At 44.7% G+C, this 23,647-nt stretch overlaps 1 long non-coding RNA gene across 1 annotated transcript in view; it reads right to left on the reverse strand.

The window, feature by feature from the left end:
* The window catches only part of LOC138567451 (uncharacterized), a 43,649-nt gene that overhangs the window by 18,276 nt on the left and 1,726 nt on the right, over positions 1-23,647 (reverse strand). Inside the window, exons 2-4 of the long non-coding RNA XR_011302212.1 lie at positions 20,156-20,337; positions 11,852-11,970; positions 10,964-11,190 (exon numbers count right to left, since the gene is read on the reverse strand). This is a non-coding gene — a long non-coding RNA (uncharacterized lncRNA). The remainder of the gene's footprint in view (positions 1-10,963; positions 11,191-11,851; positions 11,971-20,155; positions 20,338-23,647) is intronic.

The raw sequence follows: 23,647 nt of genomic DNA on the forward strand, positions 1-23,647 counted from the left end.
GAGGGCAAAAACATCAACAAAAGCAGCATTGGGAGGACTGATCTAAAGTAGTCCAAAATAGCCCAAACAAAAACCCACCAGCACACGTAATGGGGGTGTAGTGAGTGGGTGGGAGTGGCATGGGTGAGGATAGAGAGGGTGAGGGGTAGGGAGAGTGGGCATGGGATGGCTGGGTTGTTGTAGAAAGAGCCTCAGGAGTACAAAAAAAACGATTGGCAATCAAAAGTACACACAAATAGCCCAATTGGCTGCAATAAATAGCCCAATATGAAATTACTGCACAGCTGGGAAATGGAAAGCCCTTACAAAGCTGTTGATTGGAACAACTATTGTTAGGGAGATTCTCATTGATTAGAACGGCCAAGAAGTTTGGAAAAGGATTTCAGTGATTTGCAATTTCATGCCAAGGAATTGCCAGTTGCTATGCCAACCAGATATTCTCAGTTCAGAACCCCCAGTCTGTCTCTCTCTTCTGTAGCAATGGCTCAAGCGCCACCAAAATTTGCCAAAACCAAAAAGGTCTTTTATCAAAGCAAAGTGTTTCCTTCTAGCAGTAGTTGCCAGTCATAAGTGAATTACTAATATGTTCAGTTAATTCCTTTTTGTATTTTAATGCCCCCAGCACTGATGTTAATTCCTGCTGTGCAGAGGAATCTCAGCATGAGGTGGGCAAATGTTCTGAATGTGCAGAGCCCTTTGTGGGGTCGGAATTCAATACCCTGCAGGTATCGGGCTGGAAGACAGCATCCAACTTAAAGCCTTGACTATCTATCTCTCTATCCATCTATCTATGATTGAGTGGGCCTATGTACTCAGGAAGAAAAAGCAGACAACGCGTGAGTGATGATGGCAGTCCATCAGTGCCTATGTGTCAGGCAACATGGAAAGTTGGGGTTTGGGTAGGTTAGAATTTAAGAACGTCTTTGTGGACTACAAAACTTAAGGGGAAACTTTTACCACCCGTTTTCCACTCCCTAACTGGCCTCTATCTCTTATAGTCTTGCTGTCTTTCTAAAAGCATCATCGTTTTTTTTCTTAATGCCTTCTGTGCTTCTCTTTATAATGCTCATTGATATCATATGATGCTCATTGATCTCCTGTCTCATTTTAACTGCTGCAGCTCTCTGAGAGAATGCACCCAGTCTCTCTTTTCAATTGCTATCTGCCCACAATGTTACTCTGATCACACAACCTTCTCGTCGCTTTCCATCGGCTTGTTTCTGCTGCCCTCTTTTCCCTTTCACCTCTGACTCCCAATCATTTTCTGCCTCATCTCATTTTGCCTTGTGAGATGGACAGCTGGCCTTTTCTTTTGATTGCATGTGGTCTCACAGTTTCTCTATCTTGTTTTTCCTCTCTCTGATATGTCATCAGGGACACTGCTGGAAATGGAAAGAATGTATTGGGGGAACCCTCTCATCCTTGGAGAAGGAGGAGTGAGGAGGGGCGGGGTGTATGACCGATCGGCGTAGCCCCTTTCCAGGTCACAATACAGTGTGTCTTCATAGAATCCAATCCTGCTGGCGATTTGCATAAAAGGAAAGAGTATTATTGGAACATAAGAATCACATGTACATGACTAGTGTCCCAACCGGTATACATGAAAGCTTTGAAAAATATGCGATTGCGCTGAATGAGGCGGAATTAATCACGTGGGAAAACTTGTATCCAGTGTGTTTATTGTTATGAGAAAGCTGCACCTGAAACACACCCTTATGAACGCTTCAGAAGCAAGCATCAGACGGTTGGTGATAAAACATGTCTGCACTTATGGATCATTTTTAAAGAAGGTCGCCTTTCTGAGGCTTAATCTTTGCACCTTCCCAGGTGCAATGCAGAATGCAGTGTGAACTCAAATTTGTGCGAGCGCTGGTGTTCGTTAAATGGATTTACAAAACACTATAAAGGCGAGGAGAGGGTTAACATGAAAGCGCTTGCTTAGCGCTTTCATGTCAACCCTCTCCTCGCATGTGTATTGTTTTGTAAATATAAAGGCGAGGGAACGCTGGTGCTCAGAAGGATTATTTTCCTTTCTTCCTAAGGAAAATAATCATTGCAAGTACCAGCGGTAAAAAAAATTTTTTACAAACACTGTCCGTTAAAATTGGATCCATAAGCACAATATTGTCTTACCTAAAGTAGCAGGAGCTATGGAAGACGCAACAGTTGGCACGGCAGGGCCAAGAACTCCAAGATGGCTATGGCAATGCACTTCTTCAAACATGATTGGCTGCTTCTGTACCTCCTTATGATTGGAAGCTAAAGCTGCTTGTCAGCTTATGGCCAATCAAAGATCAGCAAACAGCCAATCATTGTTTTTGAATTGCGCCAGCCAGGCGGTGCTTAGTGCAACGGCAGTGTCCCAGTTCTCGGTGCTTAACATCCGTCATGGGTTCCGTCCAGACTCTGTAGCATTTTTCCAGGAAAAAGCATACAGCCCAATGGCACAGGGGCGAATTGGGCCAGGGGTCTAGACAGAGCGCCGCTCTGTCTAAACAATTTTTGCCAGAGTGGAGCTCTGCCTTGTTCCGGCACAAATCCGCCACTGATCAGGGATGCATGGATTACATCGCTAATCTCCAGTACTTCTAGACCTACTATTCCTTGGCCATTACTCTTTTGGTGACCCCTAACTTGCTAGACAGGACTACAATATACATATTCAAACCCTGCACAGTAAGGTCTAGACATGATCCAACCGGGAAGAGAACCGCCCCCACTACTTACCAGAGATAGTGGTGCTGGCCCCATTGCTCCTCCTCTTTTTTCCCAGCATACTAAAGTCTGCAACACGATAAGGGGTGGGAGAACAGAAGAACTTAGCTGGGGAGTAGGAGCCATGGAGATTAGTCAAAGTAACTGATGCTTTACCAGTTTGTCCCATACCATTACTTATGCGGAATACCCAAGCTGAAGTGTCTAGGCCAGGAAAAACACAACAAAGACAGACACCAGATCCCTGCAACACCCATGAACATGTTATAGTTCATGGCACAGGAATCAAAGATGTCATCAGTTACTTGTCTATTGATTTCAAACTACCCCCACTCCCGCTAATGTGACACTACCGTATGAGTGGAAGCCCAAGTGGGTGTCCTACAAATAATAGGACACAAGAAAACTGGACCTAAATTCTCTGATGAAAGTGTGAATAGGCTAGCAATTATGCTAAAGGAACTGAGCCACCAACCCGGGCTAACACCAGAAGCATTTCTAATGTTGTCTGCCATGCCAGAGGTGACAGAGCAACTGATATTTGTTTAATGAAGTTGTCCTCTTTACGCACATAAACATTCTTGAAGTGGGAGAATGGGACAAAAGACTCCCCCCAATCTCCTCGCGCCCCTGGCCTAGAGGATCGCGACCCAGACACCCGCCACGAGATGAATTTGCCTATCTACCAGACGACCAAATACCTTGGTACAGAAACATACGGATGTGCCCACTAGCCTGCCCAACAGCCTGCCCTGCTCAGGCCGACACCTGCGGCATGGATGAACCCGATTAAGCCCTTCCACAGTAAATAAACACATTGTTAGAGATGCCATGACGACCTAGCCAACTGTCAGAACACCCGTGCAACCATGCACACTGGACACCCCCACACCAATCCACACAAAGAACATACTCAGTGCTATGACGTAGGTGACGGGCACACCCACTGATGCGCATCTTTATTATTTTTTACATAGGTTTTTCGAAATGCAGAAACGCAAGACGCACAAAGCACTCATCTAAAATGCTTGCTGACGCTTCTCCTAACCCTTGTATTGTGACGAAAATACAACAAAGACATGATACTGCCTATGAAACACTGTGATACCGCAACTTAAAGTGCCGTGCATTAAACATCCCCACCTATGCACCAGGCCCAAGTAGGCCGCAAGCAAGAGCCTCCACGAACATTGAACGAGCAAGAGTACAGGTGCTGACCTTGCAGAATGAGCCCAGCGAGGACTGACAGCCAAGGGGGCAATGTTGCAACTCGCATGCCACCAGCCGAAGCCAAGGTCACACCTGCAAGCTAAGCCAGACACACACTGGAAAATACAACTTTAAATGTGCAGAATTCTGCCTCAAGCACGGTCTCTCCTTGCGTGACCAAGCCAAACCGGACAGGGTGCCAGACCCAGGAGGGAGAAGTCGCCTGGGTCCCACGTTTGAGACACAGGCTGCAACAACGAAATGACCCAATGGACACCTACAGCGATGGGAATAGTCTGCTCTCAGGCATATGAGCAAATCCACGCATTGTCTGCACAAACACAGTTACATATTGTTGCAAATGACAGGTACACCGCGAGCTGGGAACAACGATGGTCCCAGGCTGGGGGGGCTCGTGAGTGGACCAATCAGAACATGGGGCACTCATCACTGACGCCATTAACCTTAGCCAATCATTAGGGGTCTTCGTGTAACAATTTTCAAATATCTAATAGAAGGGACAACCCAAATATACCACCTGACTGACCCTTAACCACTGACAGCGTTCTCTATACGTATGCTAGACTAACCCTACCACTCGAGGAACCAATCCAGAGTGGCGATAGGTTTTTGCTAACTTTCCCAGGTGACGCAAGTAGCGCGTCATACTGAGGCAAAAAGGGGCCTGCGAGCCCCACGAATTTCCAGAGTCAGGACGGACGCGTACGATCCTAGACCCATCCCTGCTGTTATTCAATAAACAGCAGAACCACCTTGCTTCTTGTGTGTGTCTCATACTCATTTTTGGGATACGCGGGAGGAGTTGGGGTCTCCCAGCCCGGAGGTCCGCGGAAGGCCCAGCCGACCCCGGGAAACCCCCCCCCCCCCCCGACATTCTTTTGTAGACTTTTAAAAGATTAAGGATTCCACCTCTGCAGAGGATGAAGGAGAGTAAACAGCAGGTTAGATCATCTGCTCAAATCTATGAAAAGACAAGGCCTTGTGCTGGACTAAAAACAAGTGGCTCTGGCTTAGTACTCAAAAGTAGCGCTCTGCATAAGTGAGCCCCCAACACCCCAATGCCTAAGGCCAATATGACGGGCACTAAGGATATACCATAAAAGAAACAGAATAATTGTCAATCAAATCTGGAGGCTCAAAAGGTCCTCCATGAGATTGTAAACCTAAAGGAAGATCAGAGGAGGGGATCTTGCCAAAAGGCAGCTCTTTGGAAGATGGGAGACACATGAAAACGCTTCCTTGAGAGCCCCGCAGTATTCTATAAAAGCCCTGAAGATCACCATCACTGGCTTTTAAGGACAAAAAAAGACCGACAAGCCCATATCAAAACCATCCAGAAGAAACCGCAAGCTATTAGGAACAGAACCTAAACTACGAGGCTAAACGCATGTTGAACGCTCCCCCCTTCCATTGCTTACTACATGAAGACCTCCTAGCTGGTTTAAGAGAGTGCAGAAAGGAAGCTGCTACTCCACTGGAGAGCCACTTACCAAAGCAAATGTCCCTGCACAACATCCAAACTGTTAGTCGAGGGAAGGATACAGAAGTCACCTCCCCTAGGGATTGAATGGGTCAAAGGAGAAGAATGCATTGAATGGTCACAGACATTAGATGAATGGGTGGAAATTGCCTCCTCTTGGTCCAAAAGGGAGCAACATGATTCATTAATTGGCCCACCTCTCGAACCTTCATGCAAGAACCCCCAGGATCAGGGTAAAGAGGAAAGGCATAAAGCAAGACGCTGCGCCAGAGAATAAACAAAGCGTCCCACATCCAAGCCAGAGGACCTGGAGCAGAAGAGCCTCACCTGAGCATTTTCCCTGGAGGCAAATAGACGTAGCCTTGGAAAGCCAAACATTTGGCAACTCTCCCTGAAAATCTGTGGGGAGGAAGATTCTTAGAAGGAAATACCGAGCTCAATCTGTCTGTTTTGGAGTTGCCCAAGCCTCTGATATGGAGCTCAGAAACTGAGAAGAAACCTCTCAACCCAATATCCCAGCTGCCAAACCAGATCCGAGGAAGCCTTGGATCCAGACACCCCTTTCCGTTTATATAAATCATGGCTACGAACTGTCTATACTGATAAAGGTCACATCTCCCTGAACCAGGGGACCAAACTCAAAGAGATCTAAACATTTTCAGTAACCCCTTCCAATGAGACGAGTGTCCCTCTAAAAACAGACCACTTTTCTTTAAGCTTGTTCAAATCCAAGAATGCACACCAACCTGGACTGACATCGGTCATGATAACCTTTTGAGGTGGGGGGGGGTGCGGGGGGAGATTCCCTTGCTATGGAATAACAGATCTAGCCACCAACTGAAGACTAACCTCATCTCATCAGTCACTAGAGCAAGGACCTCAAAGGCCTGGTCTTGAGACATCTAGTAACCATCAAGGTACATCCTTGGAGGATCTAGCAACCATGGAGGTACATCCTTGGAGGATCTAGGTGAGGTTTGGTCCCCAAAGAAGAATGCTACATCAGCCCCTGAAGCTTGGGTCATTACCTTGCCAAGGGCATCTGGAGATCAAACACCTGAACCACTGATCTGAGTGAGAACATGATTTCTTCAAAACGAAATACCAGATCTTGACCTGTTCAAAACTGGATCACTATGAAAGTAAGATCCAGAGTTGGAAAAAGGTGATCAGAGAGCAAGAAAATGTAAAGATAATTCATGAAGATGCAGGGGGGCTGAGTGGGCACAAGCTAGTGATCCAGGTATGAGAAGACTGCAACCCCCTTTTCAAGAAGGAAAGCCAATATAGGGGTCAGCATCTTTGTAAAAACTCTGGGAGCTGGCCAACACAGGAAGGTCTGTGTCTGTCTGTGAATCTTAAGAAACACGGGTGACAAGGGTGAATTTGGACCTGAAGGTAAGCACCTGAGAGATCTAATGATGTCAGTTGGACCTCTTCGGAAGGAGAGGTAGAATAATCCACTGCAACATCTCCCTTCTAAAGCAAGCTGGAGAAATAAAAATCCCTGAGGCGTGAAACAAATAACACCCCCTGGTGTGTTGCCTTCTGTACAAAAAAACTGACTAGTAGCTCTTTGCACCACTTCGATGGAGCAGGTAGCGGGAGCGATGTGATGTGTCGCATCATTAGAGATAACATTTAAAGGACAAGTCACAGCCAGAGGTCCTGGGGGAGGAAGAGGTTTGGATTATAGCCCATACCCATCTCAGGAATCTAAGAAGGGGTCTTTCCAGATGCTGGATCAAGAATTCAAACAAGTCCCACCACACCTCCTGACATTACCCTAGATAGTTGGGCCTTTGCCTCTGGATCCATGGGTTCCGGAACGGTCTTGAACAAAGACCTGATCCCACCTTTGGGCCTTTCACAGAAGCCTATCCTGGGGCTTGTGAGACAATGGTCAAAATGTGATCTTGCAGTGAAGGCTGGTTCAACTGGTTCCTAAATCTGAATGGCAATAGGGTGTGCTGGAGGATACAGTATTAGTGGCTAGCATTGCTCAAGCTTCTGAATCTCGTACTGTAAAAGGAGAGGTGAAGCTTTGTTTTAGTGTCTTAAAGGAAGCACATGAAGTCTGAATATACCATTTAATTCATGAGATTTATTGTACTTATACATATCATTAATAAGTTAAAAAAAAAGTGAAAACCGCAATCGATTGGACAGCATGTTTCTCTAGCCAAAAGGCTGCTGACAAAACGGACCAAATAAACCTTGTAAAACTGCACACCAGCCTTGAAAAACTGCGAAGGAATATGCAAAGCATGTGCCTACACAACACAGTCATCTAACCTTAACTGGCCCTTCTTTTTCACTCTCAGCTTTATATCATGAATGATATGAGTGATGTCGGTACCACGCAAGAATACAAGGTTATACTTTTGAGTGACTTCAGATGCTTCATTTAAGCCACTGTAGCAAAGCATCACCTCTATTTTATACATTAAAGAAATTCAGGAGCTTGTATGAGCCTCTAATACTGGACCCCACCCCCCCACAACATTATAGACATTCAATAGGCCAAAGCAGATGTCTTTTCTAGTACTGTGGAAACGCCGGGGAGCCACACATCAAATAGAGAGCAGTACCTCATTTTCTGACACCAACAACCAAAAGCCTCCTAAAGTTAAAACAAACTACAACGTACACAACAGGTCTTAATATTTCAATATACATCTTTTTAGGAACCTTGCCACCATGGCTCAATTTTATGTGCTCTTGTCTTGCGATCAGTATGTTAGTTCCCACCCTTCTCTCCCACCCAAACAACTCAAGTGACCTTTATTAGTCTCTGATGCTTATACTCTCCTTATTTAAATATTACATTTTGTATGTAATCATGGCAGTATGCAGTTTCGTGGCTAACAGTGCCAGTGCTCCTTGGTGCAAATAGAGCGCGTCAGCTCTTTCAAAGAACCTATATCATCACATAGGACGTTTGTATATTGGGTGGCTGCCTTTTGCTACACCGTCGTTTCTGCTAGTGTCCATTTTTGTAGGTCTTTCCACCACATCTCTACCGCAGGGCTTTTCGAGAATTTCCAATCCATTGCTATCTTACGCTTGGCCAATACAAAAGCTGTGTCCTTCATTCTACTCGTGTATTGTCTATCCTTGGGACGTGGGAAAATACCCAACAGACAGGGCACAGGGGATTGGACATTCAAAATTATATCACCCTTGGACATTCTACTTGCAATTTCCCTCCAGTATAGTTGTATTTCTGAGCAAGCCCAGAACATATGCAACATCCCCACATTCTCCTCATTACATCTGGGGCAATGTTGTTTGCGCCCTTAAAACGTGCACTCTTTCAAGGTGTTAAGTAAGCTCTATGTGTTATGTACAGTTGCAGGAATTATATCTTACCATTTCCAGTAACATTTTTACGATACCCGATTACTTTCTGCCACTCTGCATCCATGAAGGACTTTCCCCAAGTCTGTCTCCCAACTCAGTCTTACTTTCAATGCACTTGAGAAATATTTAGAAAGAAACAGGTCATAAAGTCTGGACACGGTATGCCCCTCTTCTGAAATATCGAATATGGCTTTTAAGGCATTGTGCATGGTTTTCTGTTCACAAATCATAATAACTACTGACCCTCATGGATACCTATGCGTTCTTTCAGCACCTGGAAGTCCATCAAAGTGTAATTTTCAACAGGTCCCCAATCGTGACCACCCCCGAGGATTCCCAGAGTTCGCGTTTACCAGATCGTAATTGCCGTCCCTCTGACAGTGCTGCCGCCAGGGGAATCTGTGAGGGAACAGGGTCCTTGGGGTATCTTACAGGCTCTCTGCCACTGCTGAATGCCTAATGTCACCAGATATGGTTGTTGTCCTAAATTGGGGGTTTGTACCCACAGAATCTCTTTCAGATAATACTGTTTAAAGGTTGCACTAGGTGTGCGTCAAGTGTCGATTCATCTGCCAGCCAGCCCCCTACAAACCGCAAAAAGTAAAGTTCACATTGAGAGTTTTTAAGACCAACCAACAGTGTCTATTCTGCCATAACAATTGTCTGCACTCTGTGTCTAGCAGGCCAAAGAAGGGCTTGAAGATATATGGAATGTTCACAAAATAATGTAACAAGCCTGGGTAACACTACCATTTTTAGTAACGCAGCCCTACCCATTAACGATAGGGGCAATCGCATTCAGAAATTCATGGATTTCTTGACCCCCTCCAACTCTTATAAGTGTTTCTTCCGCATAAACACAACACACTGATAAGTACTTGTGGTGGGTATTATGCCTAACAACACACCCAATATTTTTTCACATAAACAGTGTTAGGTCACCGATTTCTTACCTTTTTAAAGTTACCTATAGTGTACCTCTGGACTGTTTGCCCTCCAACAATCTATCTGTTCGCTACTGTGGTGACTCGCCCTAGACAAAGCTGATGAGCCGCTTATCTAAGGTTAGGGGATAGAAAAGAGACGTGCCCTATACCTATCTGGGCACAATCACTACCGTTTTGATCACATCTAAAATGCACAACCCGTGGCAGTTTGCCCCAAGTACATGCTTTAAGCCGTGCAGGTGAAATACAATTATTTATTCTTTTCCCTGGATTGGCCACTATAAAAACAAATTTAAAAATGGAACAACACATTAATTTAAGAGTTCTGCTTCTTAATGTCCTAAACAGAAAATTACATGTGGAGGCATTATCAAGGCTTTGTATCTCTCTCACACAAGTGAGAAGGATTCACTTGCGACAATCTCTGGACTGCTTAACATGTCCTTTGTTTCAACAGGCCTACCGGTTTCAGTGGTGTGATGGATATACCACCTTCTTCAGGGTCACAGCATTCGCATGGTGCTGTCACAAAAGCCAAATGGAGAGTGTTGGCTGTTCACTGCACCCTACTTTGGTGTCCAGCCAAACAACGAAAAATCAAAGTTATTTCTTTCTACAACAAGGGAAATATTCATATCGTCCTGCTAGCACCTAGTTCGCCGTCATGTGCCGGCTGTACCTTTGCAGAGCTTCTACTGCTCTCGTCTGCTGAGACTGACCATGATAGGACACAGAGAGCTAGTACCCCATACAAACAAGCGCCTCTGTAGATCAAAAACACAAAACCATATTGTCAACTGGCAACAAAGCAAGGGATGCCTGAATACAAAGAGAATCACCCATACCATGCCTGCATTCATGCAAATAGAGACTGCACAGAGTCACACCGGGGCAACAATCCCAAACCAGGCTATCCCATCCTAGTTTCCTGACCCAAGAAGGGGGACTGGATGAGCCGTGTGTGGGTCGGTGGGTGTGTAGAAGATTGGTTGAAGTGAGTGGATGGCCACATTGGTGGTGAATGGCTCTACAGGTGGGTGCATGGTGCGGTAGGTGAATGCTCAGCCTTGTGGATCGATACATGAAATAAAATGAAAGATGGAAAGCAGAGCGTATAAGGAGAACTGCCTTCAGGGTTGCTAGATTGGATGCCCCACAATGTCTTAATTGAAATACTGTATTTGAATTAGGGAAAAGGACTCCCAAGAATTGGGCACGTTTAACTCACCAAGTCATTGAAGCTCCATAAAACTGCATACTTGCTGGTCAGGTCCATTTAACCTACATGGAACATAAATAAATAAGCTATTCTTCAGGACATGGTGTACAAAAGCAGTAACATAGCAATGCAGTTAAAATCCGGAAAAAAGAATAGTAACTTATCTGATGATAAAATGCTTTGTGGTTCACCTCTACCCGAGCAGATGTGGTTGGCATATTACTTGCCAGATGAACCTATTGAGGAGAAAAGGAAAATATCTTCTATTAGCTTGCATCATGTGTACAAGATACTGCCATTTTACAGCCAATGTCCATGCATCAAATACGTAAGGCATTACTATGTAGTGCTGGACTGTCTGTGGGGTTAATCAAGAATGGCCTATGGGCGTTCTGGCATCAGAATAGTTATGATTTAGTCGATCAGTGACTGGGCTAAAGCGTGGAGGGATAGTTAGTGGGACACTAGAGGAGGCATAATCTGGAAAAACTAGTTGGGGATGCCACAGACACTGGGATGCAAATATCCCTTAGAAATCCAGATCTCAAACTGAATGTAACCGTCTGCGATAAAACAATCCACTGGTGTTAGTCCAGCCCAGCACCCCCCCCCCCCGCCCTGCGTGGCTTACTTCCCGATCCAGCACATAAAATAAATCTCCTACTCCCTCATAATATTCAGTATCATCTGTTGGCCGCGTCCCTCTTTTGCTCTGGAGGTCCCCCCCCCCAGATGAAAAAAATTATTCTATCCACTTTGATTTATGTCCACTATTGCCAGTTTATTTTTATTCCAAATGGAATGTGTCCTTTGGCAGAGCCTTCCACCCCCATATACGGTTTCCAAATGTATCTCAAATTAAACTTAAAAGAGCCTCCTATTGCTGATGTCACTTACATCGTGTCCCTCTATTTTCCGAGGATGTGCTCTTGGAGGGAGCTTGAGTGCTGCTTTTTGAAGTCTCCACTTGTAGAAGCCCTGTAGAATCAGTGTGCTGAAAACATTCACCGGGGTCCCTGGAAATTACAAAGGCCAGAGAATACATACATGAAATCACAACATCTTCATAATAGAAGCCACGTAGCTAACACATTTCAGTTATAAGCACATAGTTAATAACGGAATTTGTCTATTTTGGGGACACAGCCCCCCAAATCATTTATTTCTGTTAACACACCTCTCTCACAACCATGATCTTAAAAATATTTTATTACTTTGACGACAACATATAGATTTGGATAAAATCCAAGTTGATATACATACGAATCTATTAGAACATAAACACAGACAGTGACACATATAAACACACACATCAAAAATCATTAAAACATTATCTGGAAAGTTCACGTTTACCTCATCCCTAACAACCAGAAAATGAATAATTGTTGGAGAGCTACCTATAGGCATTGGTATCATTTTGGCCATCTTGGAAATGCAAGGCGTGTTCAAAATGCAAGGCTAATGTCTTGGCACAAGAAAAAGTTACATGTTCTAGACAACCACTTTCAAATTTTAGATGACCACAAACGCAGGAGACCAGGTTACATAATAGATCTATAATGTTATATCTGTGCATAGTAAGCCAAACTAGTAATGTACTGAGGGCATCTAGCAGTCCGATTGATGGTGATATTGCTGTACAGTTCACTAAACTAACATACATCAGGGGTCATAATCAGTCAAATACAAGATGGTCAATCAGATCATTAATGCCCAATTGAGCTGACCATTCAGACGCTCCAAGTGCGATTTTAACTGGTAGAATCAATTGTGTTCATACCTCGATAAGGACATCTAACGGCCCACGTCTGTAAGCCACAATCTTCTCAATAACACACCACTGAATGTCGTCAGGCGTATGTTGATGCTCGCAACAATGTGCCACCAAAGGCTCTGTTATCACCTTGTTCCGAATTCTTGATTTGTGCTCATTTATACGCGTGTGGACTGGCCTTTAGTTTTGCCAACGTGATATTGTAATGTAATATTTGTCACATGGGCATATAATAACATACACAACGCATGCCATCTTGCAGTTCGTAAAGTGGCCATCTTTTTCCCCCACCACTTGAAAGATGGTAATTTTCAATGTGGATTGGCACACAGAGCAACTGCCACATCTATGGTGGCCTTTCACTAGAGCTAATCTTAAGAGGGCACAATGTATCAGCATTGGGTTTCTCTTGTCGAATCAATGTGCTGGGGTTTGTGGTAAAAATTGGTTTTGAAGCACAAAGGCAAAAATGTAACCAATTTCACAGTGCGATCATTGGGACAGATAATATGCACTATGTACCTCTCCAACCTGCTTAGTGACAACTTTGAACAGGCCTCAGATAGGTGACGAAACAGCCAGCCATCTAGGAAATTATAAGTATTGGCAATCCAGCAAAAATGGTGCAATGTCTTGCGTAGGGAGGGCAAATGTTCCCGCCCAAACAAGGTCACAAACAAAATGGCCACCATCAAAAGAGGGAAAAGATGCTACGCTTTTGCCTGTAGCAGACAGAAAAGATACAGAGGTGGCCTGCAGTAAAGGGGTACAGAGGTGGCAAGTGTTTATTTGTATTCATTTTTCCTTACATGTTAGGGGTTGTGTGGCAGAAAGGAGATGAAGATCCACTGGTAGTTTGTAAACTTCTCTGACCGCTTGAAACGCATGATTTCACCCGTGACAAATACCTGCGTTATAGGCAACTTGATTGGCTGCTGCATCCACTGCAGGTGCAAATTGATGGTATTCTGGATATAAAGTCTAAAGCAATATTTAAATTGATTAATAAAAGTCTGTATGGATCATTTAATGATACAAAGCAGATGCTTTAACTAAGGACTGCAGCCTGCCAAACCACTTGGCATCGACTCATCTCTAATGCCAGAATGCAGCTAGGCTTATATTAAGAGCAAGGGAAGGTAACCACTGCAGTAATGCAGGAGCCACCCTAAATGGAGGGCTCTTCAAAATAAGGGGGAACATTAAGCAGTCAAAGATGGAGGAATTATATGATATTGTATTTTTATTTGTATCGCGCCATACACAAGTGTTTCAGAGCGCGAATGACCAACTACTAATGAGCTCAGATTACAAAGCTAACACTTTGGCATACTACAATAGAACACAAAGATCAGGAAGTGCTTGGTAACCATGGTTAGAAGAAATTGTCTTTGGCTGAGCAGCTGGCCGGTTAAGAGCAACTACAGAAGATTTAGTAAAGTGGATAAGCCTTAACTTTGCAATGACCAAGGGCGTTATAGGGGAATGGATGGCGTCATCATATACTGTCAGAGAGACAAGGATATGAAACAGACGACATGTGATATAAAAGGGGTAGTTGAGCCACTTAATGTTATTTAGCTTTTATACTGCACGAGTCATCACCGTAGTGGTCTTAAAGCACTGAATAGCCGTTGGTGAGAGAATTGTAACCCAGCCCAGCGTGTTAAAACCAGGCTGCAGTCTGTGGGAGGAAAGGGAAAGAGAAGAAGAGAGTGAGTTGGGGGAGAGTGGGTGAACAAAACATAACACAAATTAGGGTTAAATTAAACATGTTAGAAGGAGCGTTTGATCAGGGATGTATGCAAGAGATATGTAGCTGCTAGTTAGACAAGACATATTAAATCAGAAGAAAGAAAACAACCTTAAGGCCAACCTCCTCTTTAGATGGTTCATGATATCTTAAGTGTGTTGAGATTTATGAAGACCATTTATGAATGTGGGATGGCGACATGTGCTCAAGAGTTGCAGATAGTTTGTTGGCTATTTAATTTAAAAACCCTCCCTTGATAAGAGTTTCTACAGACTGGAAAGTGTCTGTGTCATGAACCCCCCTGCGCTTTAATTGTCATCAACTGCCCGCTTGGGTCTAAGATTACCTGGATCTAGGCATAGGATATGCCCACTCTTTGGATCCTGGAAAGCGGCTTGACGGTTGCCATGGTCGCGTTGGGCCTCCTGCAGACTCGGAGTAAAAAACGATTACTGATTCAGCGTTTCTGATCTTCGTTTGTGCGTTTCTTGAAGCTTAGTTTGAACTTCTTCGTTACGTCGTGAGGCTGCCCTGCTTATTGGATTTTCTGTTGCCAACCCTGAATTATCGCCTTCTGTACTCTGTTCTTGGTTGTGTGTTTAACTTTTGGATACCTTTGTGTCTCTGCCCCTGGCCCTTGCCCGCCTATTGGTCTTCTCTTCTGCTACCTGATTCTGCAATCGATGCCGCCCGCTCCCCGACGACCCTGGCCCACCTTTTGCCTTACATTCTGGCTCTGATCCCATTGACTGTTACACTCATATCGCCTAGCGATATTTCTGGCAGTCTTAATTACCTTGCCAGCCTGTATGTTACTTGATCTGTCCTTGAAAACCCTAACCCTGCTGGACTCCGCTCTCCATCCCAAGTCTGGGGATTATTTGTCATCCAACTCCCTTTCCCTTATCCTGCACACACCTTACATGATTTCACCTGGCCCTTATTCTTGGATTCCTCCATCACTAGGGCTGTGGACGCTATGCTGAGAATAGAGTGCCGCAACCAGATACTAGTGCGACCCTTGTGCTGCCCGGGCCTAACCCCTGTACTACCTACCTTCCCTCGTTTTACATCTCCCTGCTCTTCCAACCACACCATCTTCTGGGTTACATACCTCCTGGATGTAGTAATCACTGCACCAAAATGTAAGATCCATTCCTAGCCGTCCTTGTGCTCCAAGTAGGATTTATTGTAGACTTCTTGTCCAGCCTTTACTCAGTAGTGGGCATCTCCTTCCTTTCCAGTGGCAGTTTCCAATACAGGGACCCGCCTCGGTTCACCGCCAAGGCTTACAGGCTCTTTTGATCAGGTTAGTGAGTGGTTACGCATTTGGTGCTCCTTGCTTGTGATTTTGTCTGTTGTTGCAACCCATTCCTGATTCCCACTCTCTTATTATTCCAACCTGGTGTCCTTGTCGGGCGTTTAACATTCTCGTCCTTTCAAGTGATCTGCTCATCTGTCCCTGGATATTCTTAGGGCAGTGGGTGCATCATTGGGAAGGACTCCCTCTTGGTGAGGAAGTCAAAACCGATCCAAGGCAAAAGCCTTGTCGTTGTGTCTCAGAGGGTCCTGCTGGGCGAACACCCAGACTTGTTCCAATCACTTGTGTTTAAGCTTATCGTGAAACTCTGCGCCATGGGTTGGCTATGTTTTGAGGTATGTCGGCAATACAACGGGAAAAGGAGAGGGAAAAGAAAACAAGCCATTATCATCCAGAGTCAAAATCAAAGGCCTCTGGTCTGAAAAGGAAAAATCTAAATTCTTAAAGGACAGTGTCCTTAGTTTTGTATTTATTAACTTTTATATAGCGCTTTACACCAAAGAGCTTTACGTAGAACAACAAGAATACATTGGAAGCAGTAAATTACAATTCATAAATCAAATAAACAGGTACAGTATGCAGAACAATTTGCAGATGTCAATGGGTAAAATCAGAGGAAGGGGAGTAGCAGGGAAGGGAGGACAGAAAGGTGGTCAGGGAGGGAGGTTGAAGAAGGTGGGATTTTAAGGAGGATAGGAAGGAAGAGAAGGAGGAGATGGAATGGATAGAGAGAGGTAAAGAGTTCCAGTGAAGCAGGGCGAGGAGCTGAAAGGAACGGAAGCGAGATGGGGCGCAAGGAGAGGGAGGGACAGAGGAGGAAGAGGTCCGCGGAACGGAGGGAGGGGGAGAGTAGAAAGAAAGAAGGGAGGAAAGGTAGGGAGGGGCAAAATTATAAAGAGATTTAAAGACAAGACAGAGGAAGTTGAATTTAAGTTGAGAGTGGAAGGAAAGCCAGCCGAGTGAGGAAAGCGAAGAGGAAATGGAGTCATAGGGAGAGAGGGAACAGAGAGTGCGGATTGCAGAGCGGTAGAGGGATTTGAGAGGGGCGAGACGAGAGGCAGGGAGGCCAAAGAGGATGGCTGAACAGTAGAAGAGACAGGAGAAGATTAAGAGTTTGGTGGTGTGGAAGGTGAGGGATGAGTGGATTTTGCGAACATTAAAGAGATGCAAGTGACAGGCACGGGAGGTTAGAGAGCTATGATAGGTAAAGGAAAGGTTAGAGTCAAAGTGAAGGCCCAGATTACGGGCAGAGATGGGTGGGGGGTGGAGGGAAGAGGGGGGATGAAGAGTGTTGGCAGGATGGAATAAAACTTCAGTTTTATCTGTGTTTAGGGTGAGAAAGTGGGAGGACATCCATGTTTTGATAGCAGTGAGACAGGAGGAGAGTTTGAGGTGAATATCGGGAGTGAAGGAAGAGAAGGAAAGGAAGAATAGGGTGTCCTCAGCGTAGAAATGGTGAGAGATACCAAAGGATGAGATGACAGGTGCAAGAAGAGAGGTGTAGAGTGAGAAGAGGAAGGGGCCAAGCACAGAGCCTTGTGGAACACCAAAGTCGAGGGAGTGAATAGGTGATGAGCAGCCACCCCAAGAGACGGCAAAGGAGCAGTTGGAAAGGTAGGAGGAAAACCATTTGAGAACAGAGCCTTTGAGACCGAATGAGGAAAGAGTGTTGAGGAGTAAGGGGTGATCTACAGTGTCAAAGGTGGCAGAGAGGTCAAGGAGAATGAGAATAGAAGAGTGTTTGGAGTAGCGAGCAGTGAGGAGGGAGTTAAGAACGAAGGTGAGAGCAGTTTCGGTGGAATGCTTGGGTTGAAAGCCAGATTGAGTAGAGGGGAGGCGGTTGGAGACAAAAGCCGAGAGTTGGGAGTAGACTAGTTGTTTCAGGAATTTAGAGAGGAATTGTAAGAGAGAGATGGGGCGAAAGTTTGAGGCCAGGAGAGGGTTAGCGGAGGGTTTTTTCAGTATGGGAATGATGGTAGAATGCTTGAAGGCTGAAGGAAAGGTAGCAGTAATAAGGCAAATGTTGAAGAAAGAAGGTAAGGTATGAAGAGGGTAGATTTGGGGAATTAGCGGATTAGGAAGAGGATCAGATGGGGCAGCATGGGAGTGAGTTTTGGACAAGAGGAGGGAAATATCAGCGTTAGAGACAAAGGTGAAATTAGACAAGTAGGAGGAAGGGGAGGAGTGAGAAGAGTAAGAGGGGAGGGGCAGAGTAGAATGTTTTGGCGTAAGGTGGGTATTTTAGAGGAGAAGAAGTTTGCAAAGTTGGAGGGAGAGAGAGGAGAGGTGGAAGAGTGGTCAGGGGTGGGAGGGGAGAAGACGAATTAGGGTTTGCAAGATTTGTCTGGGATGAGAAGATTGAGAGTGGAGAAGTTTAGAGAAATAGGAAGGTTTTGCTAAGTTAAGACAGGAGTCATAGAGGGAGTGGTAAGAGAAGTACGTGGCTTGGTTGACAGGTGAGCGATTTTTGAGCCAGCGTCTGAGGAAACGGCGCATTGACAAAAGGTGAGAGGAAAACCAGGGTTGGGCAGGCTTGCGGGACGGGCGGAAGGGGGAAAGAGGGTAAAGTTGGTCGAGACTGGAGGATAGAGAAGAGGATAGACTAGAAGGAGCATCATTAGCAGAGAGAGAAGAAAAGTGAGCGAGAGGGGAGAGGGTGGAGGAGCAGGTTTCGTGGAAGTGAGAGGGGTTAAAAATGCAGAGGTCTCACCTGGAGAAAGAGATGGAGGGAGGGGGAGTGAGTGAGTGAGAAGGGGAGTAGAACGTGGTCGGACAGATACGTGGGTAGGGTAGAGACCGAGGAAGGGGTGCAGGAGGAGATGAAGACAAGGTCGAGAGTGGAGCCAGAAGAGTAAGTAGGTGAGGTAGGGAGAGGGGTACGAAGAAAGGAGTAGAGTATAAATAAAAGAGGGGAGGATTGGTGGGTGGAAAAAAGAGGGAGGTTAAATTCACCAAGAACAGTGAGGAGATTAGGGGTGGGGGTGATGAGAGACAGGAGGTGGTCAAAATCATTGTAGAAGGAGGAGAGAGTGCCAGGAGGGCGGTAGATCATTAGAAAGGAAATGGTGTGGGGGTAGGTGATGGTTTTGTATAAGTATTCAAAAGAGGGGAATACAGGGAGAGGACAGACATTTCGGGTGATAAAGAAGACCAAGGCCCTCTGTTTTTATTTTTGTTTTAGTTTTGTTAATTATCTTTCAGATACAGTGGGTCCAAGCACCAGTTGTCCAAGAAACGTTACTAAGGTGGGCAAGTTTGGGGTGATAAAGTAACTCACTTGCATTGCATGAGTTAAACAATTAGGTGACAATGTAGACAGTGGAGCCTAAGCAGTTACAGCCATTTAATTAAAGGGGAGAGGTATCCAATCCATTTCTTTGGATGAGACTCAAACATGAATAAAAGGATAACAGGAGCAGGGCAAAGAATCTGGCTCTCAACAAGCTGCTTGTCTTTCCCCATGTGGCTGGTAGGAAAGTTATAACTTTCAGACTATTTTCTGTGGGCATACAGAGGAAACTAACTCGGGGACTCCAACGACCTTTGGGTCACAAAGACCTGTGTGTGTGTGTGTGTGTATACTCTTTAGCTCAAAATAAATTTGAAAAAGACTGAAAAAAAGTAAAACGATCTTTACCCTATTTCTGTTTGTTTGCAATTGGCTGTTCGGGAAGTTATCGATAATGTGAAACAGGTAATATGAACCAAGGGACAACAACTTGTTCTACATGATGTAGCCATGTGGTGACCAGTTTATTTGGGCATAGTTATGCTGTTCTGTGTATCCCCCCCCCCATTTGCCTACTGTCATCTGTAAACTAGACAAAAGTCTGCTGTGACTAGAAGCATGCATGGGACAGAAGAACTATCAATTTTCAATGCGTTAGAAATTGCACCGTAACTGATAAGGTAGCTCTCTCTAATCTAGTAGCCCCAATATTCCCATCCCAAAATCAACCATCGCTGACGAGCAACTGAGCGAGCCAATGTAGCACATAATTAAGACTTTGTAGAAACAAGAAAACAATATGTATCAAATTCAGCAAAAGACTCAAGTATGTGATGGAAGAGACTTCTGCCGTTTTTCTTTCTTCTTTTCTCCTGTTAGCATTAACCAACATTTGAGAAGTGAAGGGCTTCCGATTTTCGTGGGGGCAGACACACTAGATGACGGACTGAACATTGAAGCACTTACAGCTCCTCAAATGGGTAGTCAGAGAAAAGTCACGGGCTTTGTTAGACACATGGACACTTATGAAGTCACAAATGCACACACAAACAGACAGAGCTGCAAACAGTTGGAGACAAACAAGCAGAGATTAAACGGTTCTACTACTTCTAAAGTACGCTTACCTTCCCCACCAAATGCTGGCTGCGGCAATCAGTATATCTTCTACTGCGAGACAAGCATGCAGCAATGTTGGCAGACCTCAGGAGGTTGAGTGCAACGGAGAAGCAAACATGAACCAGGCAAGAACAAGTGGGACTGCTGAAGGCAGGATGATGCAACTGTCTAGCAGACACATTCTCAAATTCTACATAAAGCGTAAAAAAACAAAGACATTCCATATGAATAACAGTTCTAAGCGTTGAAATAATTCATGCTATGCCCATAAATCAATATGTTAAAATCATTAAACTGTTATGGTGTGAACAAATAAGGACTAGCATAGGGCACATGCAAGCTCCTTCATACTGGCTTTAGAGGATTCACATTCACCCACAGACATTTCCAACACCTATTGACAAAACAAAAATCCTTCTTTTCCAACACTGCGTTTCACAAGAATCCATGAAATATCCCAAAGCATTAACCAGCCGAGCCATTTCCAGAAGCATCGTTTCTCTTTGGGATTAAATGGATATGCTACTACGAGTCAAAAATGTGGGTGCTTTCAACTAATTAATTATCCCTAGCAGAAGCAATTTTAGTAAATGGTTCCATCTGATATATTATGCTCCAGAAAAAAAAAATGGATCATAGAACCTATTTGAGGAGAAATATCACTAAACACTCGGGTAGGAAATAAAATGCCTAAAGTTCCCAGGTAAGCAAGTATCCTGACCTGGACATCTTTCTACTTCGACTAGTGCCCAACGGCTGTGCCAAATGTGCCCCACGATACACTGGAGCTGAGAAAAGAACACCAGATTAGGCCTCAGCCTATCCATATCCATGCAACATGTCACACCTACTGTTTTACAACACCATGGTATGCAGATGAAGGGAAGCTTGGCCAAAAGGTGACACCCGTTTTCATGCTCAACCAAACCTCTCCTGACAGGATGGCAATCTTCACCAAAAACTGACAACCACTCAAGTAAGTGTCTGGTGTCCATGCCCCTTCTCTTCTCTTACAAATGTTTGACTAAACCAACCAGATTTTGACACCAAATTGCTCTACAACTACACACTTGCAGGTGCCTCCCGACCTTACTACCCTAACCAGCTAACTATCTGTCTCCCAATTGGATATTGATCCTACTTCATCGAAACCCACCATCTTGTCACCTTTCCCAGACCACTGGCTATATACTAGTCTTACCTGATGTCTGCTCACTGACATTTTGTCCCGCTTTCCACTTAGAGGGAAAACGGCCTCGAGTGTCCCAGCTCCTCACGTGGAATGTATCCATGCCCAGACCACCGTCATGCCTTGTTTTGAATAAAGCTAAATAATCTATTCTCCGACTCAACATCAAAAGCCACCAAAAAGAAAGTTAATATCAGCTGCTGTACTCAAAACACTTAGCTATTCTACACAGGCTGCTATCATTGCCACAATTCAGGCAAAGATAAAAACCTAGACCTTTTGTAATTACTACGATTTTTATATTATTTTTTTAATTGGGGGTTCCCATCCCTTCTTCCCCCTCACTATTACCTCTACCCCAAACCCCTCCCCACATTTATAACCCTTAAACCACAACTACATATATTTTTCAAAGTGATTACTTCGTAGTAAATTACTTCATATTAATTAAGGTTGTACCAACCACGGGATACCCGGAGAGTGTAACAGTTTCCACACAAAGTTAACAGAATGTTACCTTTTAACCTAAAACATCAGCATAAAAGGTGGGTTAAAAGCTTGACAGATAAATAATAAATACCCATAAACCTTTATAAGAATGGAAATCCAAGATCCAAGGAAACGTAAAAGCTAAAACACGTCTTTATCCCCGACTGAACCGGACCTTCAACATCATTATAATTCTACATGACAAAGACTTAAAACTCAAAAGACAGGGCCCTTCCCCCGGCACCCCAAAGGAACACAGCTTGAACTACCACAGAGATGCTGTAGTACCTAATCAGGCACACAAACCACAATGCAGTTGTAGCTGCCAATGGAGGTATTGACATGTTGGTAGGCTTTGATTGCGAAGTGTTTCATACATCTGTAATACATTTCAAGTTGCAAGCTACTAGCCAGGCATAAAAGTGACTTGCCCACTCAATTTTCCACTTAAACACAGGACACAATTTTTACTGTCAAAATCAAATACCATTAGCAAATGGCTATTGCAAAGTGCACATTTTCAGGCCTGGAAAGATTGGAAGAGGTTGGAGGGGGTTGAGAGAGTGGCGGTTCTTAGATGCGAATATTGCTACCTTACTCTCCCCCAGTTTCACGTTTCTATTTTTGTTGATGTTATATCCCAGGGGAGCAGTGTCCGAAGGAGAGAGGGTAGGGTAGGGATGGCATTGGAAGCTGGGAGAAAGAGGACTTTCATTTTCAGAGTTCAGCATGAGGAAACAGAGCGCCATCCTGTGATAAACTGAAGTGAGACAGTTTTCAATCTGTTCTGCGGTGGCTGGGGTGAAATAAGAAATAAGAAAAATATTTGTTGGTCTTCAGCAAAAAGATGATGGTGAAAGCCAAACGATGAGTAGTCTTCCTAGGGAAAGAGGTATATAGGGTGAAGAGCAGAGATCCAAGGACTGATCGATGGTGGCCGCTGATAGGGAGAGAAGTGGGGTCTGAGGTTTCTGAGTGTCAAGAGATTTTAAAAGGATCGAACTTTCCAGGAAAGCGTAGATGAAGGCAAGAGCAGATTTGTGAAAGCCAAGGTAAGCGAGAGAGGAGAGGAGAAATGCTTCTAGTCACAGCAGACTTATCTAGTTTACAGATGACAGTAAGCAAATGGGGGGGGATACACAGAACAGCATAACTATGCTCAAATAAACTGGTCAGCACATGGCTACATCATGTAGAACAAGTTGTCAACAGTGTCAAAAGAAGTCCAAAAGGATGGGTCTAGCAGAGAGTTTGGAGTGGTGAGCCTTAGAGAGAAAGTTGGATACCTGTGTGAGGGCAATGTCTCTGGAGTGTTTACTACAGAAGCCAGATTGAAGACGATCTCCATTATCCTCAAGTGAACCAAATAAAGAAGGATAGCAACTGGGCGATAGTATACTTGGACGGTTTGGTCAGCAGAGGGTTTCTTCAACAGGGATAGGACAGTTCCAGATTTGAAGTAGGCAGGGAAGAGTCCAGCGTAGAGAGAGACTAAAGAGCTGAAACGGGGTGGGGAGCAAAACGGTCTATAGGAGCGCAAGATGGGTTGACATTGCGAAGGACAGATTCTAATCAATAGGAGAGGAAGGGGGAGAAACAGTGCCCCTCAAGGTGCCTTGTCATTGAGGTGAGTATTGGAAACGTCCACGGAGCAGACAGGGCCCTGCTGCTGCTCCTAGTGGCCTCCTTACCTCGGTTGCGTGGGCATCAGGTAACCCTAGGAGCATTCAAACTAGAAAGCCAGCGTGCAGGGGCCCTCTCCCTCCTCTGTGCTGCAGTGGCAGCCCTGTCGGAGCCCTCAAGTTTTCAAAATCCTCTTGAG

This window comes from Ambystoma mexicanum, chromosome 2p, assembly GCF_040938575.1.
Source record: "Ambystoma mexicanum isolate Mex_15411 chromosome 2p, UKY_AmexF1_1, whole genome shotgun sequence".
Lineage (NCBI taxonomy): Eukaryota > Metazoa > Chordata > Amphibia > Caudata > Ambystomatidae > Ambystoma > Ambystoma mexicanum.